The sequence below is a fragment of the Mustela putorius genome, unplaced genomic scaffold, assembly GCF_011764305.1.
Source record: "Mustela putorius furo isolate JIRA1106 unplaced genomic scaffold, ASM1176430v1.1 tig00000870_pilon_pilon_pilon, whole genome shotgun sequence".
Classification (NCBI taxonomy): Eukaryota; Metazoa; Chordata; class Mammalia; order Carnivora; family Mustelidae; genus Mustela; species Mustela putorius.
In genome coordinates, this window is record NW_025421503.1 from 2,560,720 (window position 1) to 2,571,425 (window position 10,706).

A 10,706-nucleotide genomic window follows, 5' to 3' on the forward strand; every position below is an offset into this window, starting at 1 on the left:
AACCCAGAAGCACACAGTGTGGAAATAGCGGTCTGAAAAATGCCTAGGACTCACAGTGGGGGAGATTGTATTCTTTTCTCCCAGTGCTTCCCTGAGAGCCATCATGACGGAAATGCCTCTTCAGGGAAAAAGGAACTGGCTGATGCCATTTCCCTCCACCCATGCCTCAACATAAACTGAGAGCCACTTACATAAAGTAAGCACCAAAGTTCTGACACTGGTTGCCTAATCTGCTTACACCAAGTCCAACACGACTGCACTCTGGCTGTATTGCCATTCTCAGTCAAGTTTGCCTCAATCCCAGTATGTCTGACCCCTTCACTAGGAAACCAGCAATAACACCTGCTCACATCACCTCTCCCAACAAGAGATTCTGTAGGGCTTCTGTTCTAGTGGAAGTAGTATCAGGTCTCATTTAAAGAGCAGATTGGAGTACACGTAGTTAAATCTTGCCACATTCTGGGCAAGGAGAAAACACTAACCACTGAAGGTAAAGAGAGCAAAAAAGATGACTGGACTAAAGATAGACCAACCATAACACAACATTACAGAACATGCAGCACACACAAGAGGCACACCCTGAAGTGGGAGGCTTGAGATGCTATATAATAACTTTTTCATAAAGTTATTACTATCAAGAAAAGCAACATAATAGGCTTTTTAAAACACAGAAGCAGACTCTCAGACAAAATGTCAAGACAGAGAAATTCATCCCAACTGAAAAAAACAAGATAAGTTCATAAGTTCATAAGTCAGAGATCTAAGCAAACCAATATAAGTAACATTCCTGAAGGAGATTTATTTATTTTTTTTTAAAGATTTTATTTATTTATTTGACAGAGAGAAATTACAAGTACACTGAGAGGCAGGCAGAGAGAGAGAGAGAGAGAAGGAAGCAGGCTCCCTGCTGAGCAGAGAGCCCGATGCGGGACTCGATCCCAGGACGCTGAGATCATGACCTGAGCCGAAGGCAGCGGCTTAACCCACTGAGCCACCCAGGCGCCCCTGAAGGAGATTTAAAACAACAATCATAAGGATCACCTAGGCAGAAAGTCAACAAGGAAACAATGGCTTTGAATGATGCACTGGACCAGACAGACTTAACAGATATATTCAGAACATTTCATCTTAAAGCAGCAGAAAGCAATTTCTTTTCAAGTGCAGTAAGACATTCTCCAGAATAGGTCACATAGTAGATCACAAATTAGGCCTCAATAAGTACAAAAAGACTGAGATCATACCATGCATATATTCTGACTACAGTGCTATAAAACTTGAAATCAACCACAAGAAAAAACAATTTGGTAAGACTACAAATATATGGAGGTTAAAGAACATGCTGCTAAAGAATGACTGGGTCTACCAGGAAATAAAAGAAGAAATTAAAAAAAAAATACATGGAAGCAAATAAAAAGAAAACATGATGGTCCAAAATTTCTTGGATGCAGCAAAGGAAGTCCTAGGAAGGAAGTATATAGTAATACAGGCCTACATCAAGAAGGGAAAAAAATATCAAATAAACAAACCAAACTTTATACACATAAGGAGATAGAAAGAGAACAGCAAATAAAACCTAACATCAGCAAAAGAAGGAAATGATAAAGTTTAGAGCAGAAATAAATGATATAGAAACTAAAATAACTAACTAAATAAATAAAAAACGAAAACAAAACAAAACCAGAACAGAACAATGAAACCAAGAACTGATTCTTTGAAAAAAAACTAACAAAATTGATAAAACCCTCATCATATTTGTAAAAGAAAATAGAAAGGAACCAAGATAATAAAATTTAAAAAAATAGAGAGGAGAAATAACTACCAACCTTACAGAGATACTAACAATTATAAGAGAATATTATGAAAAATTACATATCAACAAATTGGACAACATGCAAGGGATAAATTCCTAGAAAGATATAAATTACCAAAACTGAAACAGGAAGAAATAGAAAACTTGAACAGACCAATAACCAGCAAAGAAACTGATCTGTAATCAAAAAGCTCTCAACAAATAAGTCCAGGTCTGAATGGCTTCACCAGTGAATTCCACCAAACATTTAAAGAGGTGTTAATACCTGTTATGAAACTATTCCAAAAAATAGAAAAGGAAGGAAAACTTCCAAATTCGCTCTATGAGATCAGCATTACCTTAATACCAAAATCAGATTGATACCACAGAAAAAAAAGAACTATAAGCTAATATCTCTGATGAACATTGATGCCAAATCTCTCATTGGAATACTAGCAAAATGAATCCAACAGTACGTTAAAAGAATCAGTCACAACATGCAAGTGGAAATTATTCCTGGGCTGCATGTGTGGTTCAGTATTCACAAATCAATGTGTCACACTACATTAATAAAAAAAAAGGGTAAGAACCATAAGATCATTTTAATAGATGTAGAAGAAGCACATGACAATATACACCATCCATTCACGTTTAAAAACCCTCAGCAACATCAGGTTAGAGCAAGCATACCTAAAGCATCATAAAAGTGATATGTGAAAAACCCTCAGCTCATATCATTCTCAATATAATATATATATAATATATATGTGCGCCATATTTTCTTTTTCCATTCATCTATCGCTGGAGATTCAGACTGCTTCCATAATTTAGCTATTGTAAATAATGCTTCAGTAGTCAAGTCCAGAAGCACAGAAAACCCTCATCAAAATCAATAAATATGGGTCAATACCTCAACATAGTATAGTGAAACTTGCAAATCTTAGAGACAAAGAGAAAATCCTGAAAGCAGCTCAGGACAAGAGGTCTGTAAACTACAAAGGTAGAAATATTAGACTGGAAGAAGGCCTATCCACAGAGACCTGGTAGTCCAGAAAGGACTGGCATGATATATTCAGTGTAATAAATTAGAAAAAGATGCAGCCAAGATTACTTTTCCACCACGGCTGACATTCAGAATAGTAGGGGAGCTTGGATAACAAATATAAACTAAAAGAATTTGTGATCACTAAACCAGCCCTGCACGAAATATTAAAGGGGATTCTTAAAGCAAAGAGAGAGCCCAAAAGTAATGCAGACCAAAAAGGAACAGAGACATTTTTTACAAACTGACTTTACAGATAATAAAATGGCACTAAATATCTTTTGAAAGTTACTCTGCATGTAAAAAGGCTAAATGCCCCAGTCAAAAGACACAAGGTATCAGATTGGATTTAAAAAGTTGCCCCATTGATATGCTGTCTGCAAGACATTCATTTTAAACCCAAACACACTTCTAGATTGAAAACAAAGAGTGGAGAAATGTTTATCATGCTAACGAACATCAAAATAAAGCTGGAGTAGCAATACATATATTAGACAAATTAGATTTTAACCCAAAGACTGTAATGAAAGATGTAGAACATCACTATATCATAATTAAAGGGACTATCCAACAAGAAGATCAAACAAATATAAATATTTATGCTCCTAACTTGGGAGCAGCCAATTATATAAATCAATTAGAAAGAGACTTAAAGAAATTCATTGATAATAATTCAATAACAGTAGAGGACTTTAACACCCCTCTCATTGCAAAATATCTAAGCAGAATTATCAAGAGAATATCAACAAGAAAATGAAGAAATTGAATGACACACTGGACCAGATGGACTTCACAGGTATATACAGAACATTCCATCCTAAAAAACCAGAATATTTATTCTTTTCAAGTGCACCTAGACCTCCTCCAGAATAGATCACATTCTGGGTCACAAATCAGGTCACAACTGGTACCAAAAGATTGGAATTATTCCCTGCATATTTTCAGACCACAATGCTTTAAAACTTGAACTCAATCACAAGAGAAAATTTGGAAGGAACTCAAACACTTCAAGGCTAAAGAGCATCTTACTAAAAAAATGAATGTACCAACCAGGAAATTAAAGAAGAATTTATAAAATTCATGACACTAATGAGAATGAAAGGACATCTGTTCAAAAAATTTTTGATACAGGGGCACCTGGGTGGCTCAGTGGGTTAAAGCCTCTGCCTTCGGCTCAGGTCATGATCCCAGGGTCCTGGGATCGAGCCCCGCATCGGGCTGTCTGCTCCGCGGAGAGCCTGCTTCCTCCTCTCTCTCTCTCTCTCTCTCTGCCTGCCTCTCTGCCTACTTGTCATCTCTGTCTGTCAAATAAATAAATAAAATCTTTAAAAAAATTTTTTTTGATACAGCAAAGGCAGAATGGAGTTGGTGTGGTCTGGAGGGCTTTCTGGAGAACAGACTGCAATCTTTGTTTCTGCTTTATTGTTTTTTCACTTGTATTGATTTTTATTTTTTTATTTTTTTATATTTTCTTTTTTTAAAATAAATTTTTCAATTTATTTATTTTCAGAAAAATAGTATTCATTTCTTTTTCACCACACCCAGTGCTCCATGCAATCCGTGCCCTCTAGAATACCCACCAGCTTGTACCCCAACCTCCCACACCCCCGCCACTTCAAACCCTCAGATTGTTTTTCAGAGTCCATAGTCTCTCATGATTCACCTCCCCTCCCATTTTACCCCAACTCCCTTCTCCTCTCTAACACCCCTTGTCCTCCATGATATTTGTTCTGCTCCACAAATACGTGAAACCATATGAAAATTGACTCTCTCTGCTTGACTTATTTCACTCAGCATAATCTCTCCCAATCCCGTCCATGTTGCTACAAAAGTTGGGTATTCATCCTTTCTGATGGAGGCATAATACTCCATAGTGTATATGGACCACATCTTCCTTATCCATACGTCCATTGAAGGGCATCTTGGTTCTTTCTATAGTTTGGTGACCATGGCCATTGCTGCTATAAACATTGGGGTACAGATGGCCCTTATTTTCACAACATCTGCATCTTTGGGGTAAATACCCAGGAGTGCAATTGCAGCGTCATAGGGAAGTTCTATTTTTAATTTCTTGAGGAATCTCCACACTGTTCTCCAAAGAGTCTGTACCAACTTGCATTCCCACCAACAGTGGGAGAGGGTTCCCATTTCTCCACATCCTATCCAACACATGTTGTTTCCTGTTTTGTTAATTTTGTCCATTCTAACTGGTGTAAGGTGATATCTCAATGTGGATTGATTTTTAGATTCCTCATATAAGTGAAATCATATCATGTCTGTCTCTGAATTATTTCACTGTAATAATATCTTCTAGGTGCATCCATGTTGTCACAAATGACAAGAACTCATTTTTTATGGCTGTGTAATATTCTACTATGTATGTAAGAGATATTATGTATATTATATATATGATTGTATATATGTAGATAGATAGATAAAGAATTTTTATTGATTCATCTATCAATGGACACTTAAGTTGCCTCTCTGCCTTGCTTATTGTTAATTAGAACTAAATAGACTCAACAGCAAAATACAAATGGAAAAATAAAGTGTCAGTGAACATGATAGGTCAATAAAAATTATTTAATCTAAAACAGGGGAAAAAAGGACTACAAAGAGTCAGTCTAGCTTACAAAGACTTGGAATAACAGAGAGATGGAGACAGAAAAAATATTTGGAGAAATAACGTATGAGAATTTCACTAAATTGTTGCAAACACACTTACAGTTACCAGTAGCTTGGCAAACTCGAAGCAATATATACATGAGGAAAACTACACCTAAGTACATCATGGTTAAACTGCTGAAAACCAAAAATTAAAGGAAAAACTTGAAAGTAGCGAGAGGAAATAAAAAGTTACATCAAAAGCAATGGAGGTCCAAAGACAACCAAACAATATTTTTTTAAGTTTTGTTCTCTCCTGCTTTCTTCCTTTTTGCAAATTCTATTTATTATATTTTGTTCTGTTTTGCATGTAGTTTTCTCCTTTTTAGTCCATATGAACTCATTCTTCCTACCTTGGCTTAAGCATTTCTTTTCATAAATCCTTCCTGACTTTATAGTTTTTAAAATGACCTTCCTCTCTGCTAATTTCATATATTTTCAAGTCTTGATTATAATTTGAGACTCAATCTAGTATTGCTGACTTTTTAAAAAATACTTTTCTTCCTATTAGTTTGTGAGGTCCTTGATGAAAGATATTACCACATTCATTTTTTATGCTCTCCTAGTACCTTGCCTGTGAGTGCAAGATGCTACAAATTAATAGATGACCAAGATATGTGCCCAATTTATCCATTTAGAATATAATGGGGGAAAACATTAAAGAAGTTAAACAAAATTAAGGAAAATATCACAATTGTGACTAGTGATAGAAATAAACTCTAATACAAAGAAAAGAACAGGGAAAGAAAGAAAAGAACTTAGTAAACCAATTTAGAGTTGGAATCAAGGAGAATTTTGTAGAGACATACTTGATCTGTCTTATGGTTGTGGTTCCAATGAGTTATTTTTGCTCCATTTATATGTACTTTCTATAATATTTATGGATTTTTTAAAATCATGGATGTGAAACTTTTCTCTAAGTTCCCAGGCCAGCCTAGTATGAATTAAAGAACATTAAGAAAGTAAATATTCACTTTACAGACGACCCATAAGAGTTCAAAAAGAGACTAATTTTGGTAAACAAAGCTATTATTTGGAGGCAGAAGCGGGAAAAGAAACAGCTTCTTTCTGATTATTGTAGTAACCCTAGAGTAAGGGATTGAAGACTACCTGTTTCTTTCCCTTTCTTCCACTTCTTTGACTCATGTATTTCCTGGATGTGTTACCCATATTCACTAGATCTTAAATATTCAATATCTAAATATCTTTTGTTTTGATCAGGAAGTGAGGCAAGAGGAAATGTGTATATAGTTTATCTCTAGAAAATAATCAAATTCCCCTTCACAGTATTTTTTCTGCTACTAGCTTTTGATTAAAGTTGCTAATGGAAGACAAATTGATGAGCTTGAGAACCAAATTTTATTTCTCATTCTTATTCTCCTTATGAGGACACAAAGGTATCAAAAGGTAGGCAGGCAGAATGATTGAGATATAAAGCATCCTGCATAAACAGTAGGCTAGTTCTGATTGAAAACTCATTATGCCTTATTTATTTTTCAGACTATTCCTCATCTGGGATTAGTATTCTTTCAAGATAAATACATGAATTGGCCATTAAAGTATAGGATTATAACAAAGGGAGTGCAGTCTCCATATTAGAAGAAACCAATATTATTCCCTTTGGCCCTCAGCATAGAACCACACTCAGTAGTGTTTATTAGACATCATCATTCTTTCATCCAGCCAACAACAACAAAAAATTATTGCCTACTATCTGCTTGGAACTGTTGTATACCCTGTGGATACAGGGGTATCTGAGATTAAGTCTTATTCTCATGGATTTTCCATTGTGGGGAGGGAGAGGAGGCAGACAGTTAACAAATAAGGAAGCAAATAAGATAATTTTAGATTGTGATAAATTATAAAGGTACAGAAAACAGGGTGATGCGACTTGGAAGTGGACAATGTTAGATGGGAAGACTCTTTGAAGAGATAATATTTGAACTCAGACTGAAATCTGAGCAAAACCCTTTGTACAGAAAGTCAGGGAAAGAAGCACGTGTGTGGCTCATCAGCTAAGTATGACTCTTGACTTTGGCTCAGGCCATCATCTCAAAGTTGTGAGATTGAGCTCCATGTTGGGTTTCACACTGGGCATAGAGTCTGCTTACAATTCTCTCCTCCTCTCTCTGCTCCTCTCTCTCTGTCAAAAAAAAAAAAAAAAAAAAAAAAAAAAAGAAAGAAAGAAAAAAAAAGAAAAGAAAAGAAAAAGAAAAAATCCAGAGAAAGAACTAAGCAGCAAGAGCAAGTTTGTAGGATATTGTTAAGATATTTAGTTTTATTGCTGGCTCAGTGGAAAATCACATTAGAGGGCTTTCTTTGCAGGAATGATTCTGAATGCTGTGCAGAGAATGGTTTTCTGGGTTCCACAACTAGAAGGAGAGAGAAAAGTTCAAAATCTGACAGAAGTCTAAGAGAAATGTATTGATATCTTGGACTAGAAATTGACAGTGGAAAGAAAAAGAAGTAATCTATTTTAGAAGTGTAATGTTTACTGATAGATTGGACATGTGACATAAGGGAAAAAGAGAAACTAAGTGTGACCAAAAATTTTGGTTTAAGTAGCTGAATGAAGGGGGAACACTGGAGGAGGAAGAGGGGTGTTTTGTGGGGGTAGGGATGAAATCTTTTTTTTTGAAATGGTTAGTTCCCCTACTAAATACCCAAGTGGAAGTCTTGTGTAGGCAAGATATAAATCTGGATCCCAGGAAACAATTTTGAAGTAGAAATAGAAATTTGATAGTCATCGGGATATGGGTGCTATTTAAAGTCATGTTACTGGGCTTATGGACAGAGTGTAGATACAGAGAAAAAGAGAGGTTAGTAACAAGACCTCAGGTGTTCCAACATTTAGTAATCAGGTAATGAAGGAGCATCTGGGCCAGCAAAAGGAATTGGGACAGATCACATAAAGCAATAGGAGCAAAAAGAGAGTGTGGTACCATGGGAGCAAAGAGAGAAAAGAAAGTATTTCAAGAATTAGGGAATAACCAACTATATTTAATTCTATTATTTAATGATACTGCAAGAAAAGTCAGATGAAGAGAGAAATAACTTTGGACTTGGCAACATGGGGTGGTTGATATCCTTGACAAGAGTTGTTTTAGCAGAGTAATGGCCATAGAAACAAGCCTGGCATGGATTGACAAGTGAAAGAGAGGTTAGGGAGTGGCTACAATAAGGGTGGACAAATTTATTTTGAAATTTTCTATAGTGACAGAAAGTGGAAAAATGAGGTAGTAGCTGGGAGATAATGTGGAGTTAAGTTTTTTTTTTTTTGTAATGAAAGTCTATATATCAAAAAGGATGACCCAGTAATGAAGAATAAAAGTTGTACTACAAGATAGAATGGGAATAATTACATAAAGTCCCGACAGGGCCAGAAGAAGAAGGATCCTGAGCACATTTGGAGGAGTTGCTTTTTCACACAAGCACTGATACTTTATCCAAATAGATTTAATGGATACAGAGGGAAGTAGGTTGGTAATTTGGTGGTGGGAAAATAAAAATAGTCTTTTGTAATAATTTGTATTTTCTTAGTCAAATAAAAAGTAAGATCATCAACTGAGAATAAAGGAGATGGAGAAGTTGGAGGTTTGTGGAGAGAGGGTGTGGTGAAAGAATTGTCTCAGAGAACAGGAGTATTAATAAATTAATGAATTGTAGTATGGTTAGGCAGTGCTATCAGACCCTTTACAAAAATTTTTATCACATATTTTTCAAACCTGAAGTTCATCTGAAAAAATCAGATCCAGTCCCCTGTGGTGCAGTCTACTCCTGATTCCTGGTATCGCTGTCCTAAATTGAGCCTCAATCTATAACAATTGGAAAAACTCTATTGACACTGGAAAGGAGAACTGATTTGTTTGAATTCTAATACATGGGCACCTAGTCAGGCAGTCCTAGCCAGATTAGATGGACCTTTTGTGTATATTCCTGCACACATTTTTTTTTTTCTCGTTGGAATGTCATCAGAGAGCTCCAGAAACTTCTGTTGATTTCTTTACTTTTCCCAATCCTCAGATGATGTTTTGTTCTTTGATCATGAATTCAAATGTGAATCTGCTGATTTTCCTTATCATGTCTTAATGGAACCCTCCACATGATTTTTCTCTGTCCTTTGAAATTGTCATGTTAGACCATGGCTTAATGTTCTACTGAACACATCCGTCTCACACTCTCACATCATCAATCTTTCTACAGGTACTGAATAATGGAATTAATTATTTTGCTCATGTAATACCAGATAGGGTATTTCAAGATTTTCTTAAACAAACTATGGAAAAGGAATTACTTTTGATGGAGAAAGTGAAAGCCACACTGACTGTGTTTCTGAAAAAGATTAAGAGGCTCAGCTATGGGTCCCAAAACAGTGACTTCAAAATAGAGTGATCAGGATAGTCCCACTTTCTATTGGTTGTTCCAATATAAACATTAACAGTCCCCATTATACACCTTAGTGTTCTGATTTGTACAATACACTATATTATCACCCCGCCTCAAGGGTTTGATAAGTCACTGACTCTGGAGAAAACTGTCTTCTGTAGTCAGTTGCTGTTCTTTCTGGATCCCCATGTGCTCATCAGAGTAGAATGCCACACTGCTATAACCACTACCATCACCAGTACCTTTAGGTCTCAAAAATAATCTCACACTGTCAGTGTGGCCCTGTCTTCTACTCTATAATTTTCTACCCTTACATTCTACCTAAAACACTTTTTGACATTTACCTAGTTGAACCAAGGCTGGGTTTGCATTAATGACTTTAAATTAAACCAAAACTTGGAAAATGAGAGGTACATGAAAGTCCATCTACATGTTGAGACCCCCCCTCACTTTTTTTCTATGGTATTCTTCTCAGTATATCCACACTGCTGAAGCTAGAGAATTTGGTTTATGACTTCCAAGGCCAAATTTTAGATAAGCCTCTTTTCGTCACATCAGAAATACTATTCTCTCTTGCTTGCTGAAGAAAGAGACCTGGACTTATGAACTTAGGTCCACAATGGAAAGAAAGGTAGCCCTTTTAAGACCTGATGTATGGAATGGTCAGGAACCCTTGATTCTGACTACTATGACATCAGGGATCAAAGACCAGAGGGACTGGATATAGACACAAGTGAAGCTTTCTTCTCAAGCTTCATAGGAATCACACTTTCAAAAGTCATGATTTTCTTCTTTTGTTTTTTTGTGGTCTTCTGTTTTATTTTA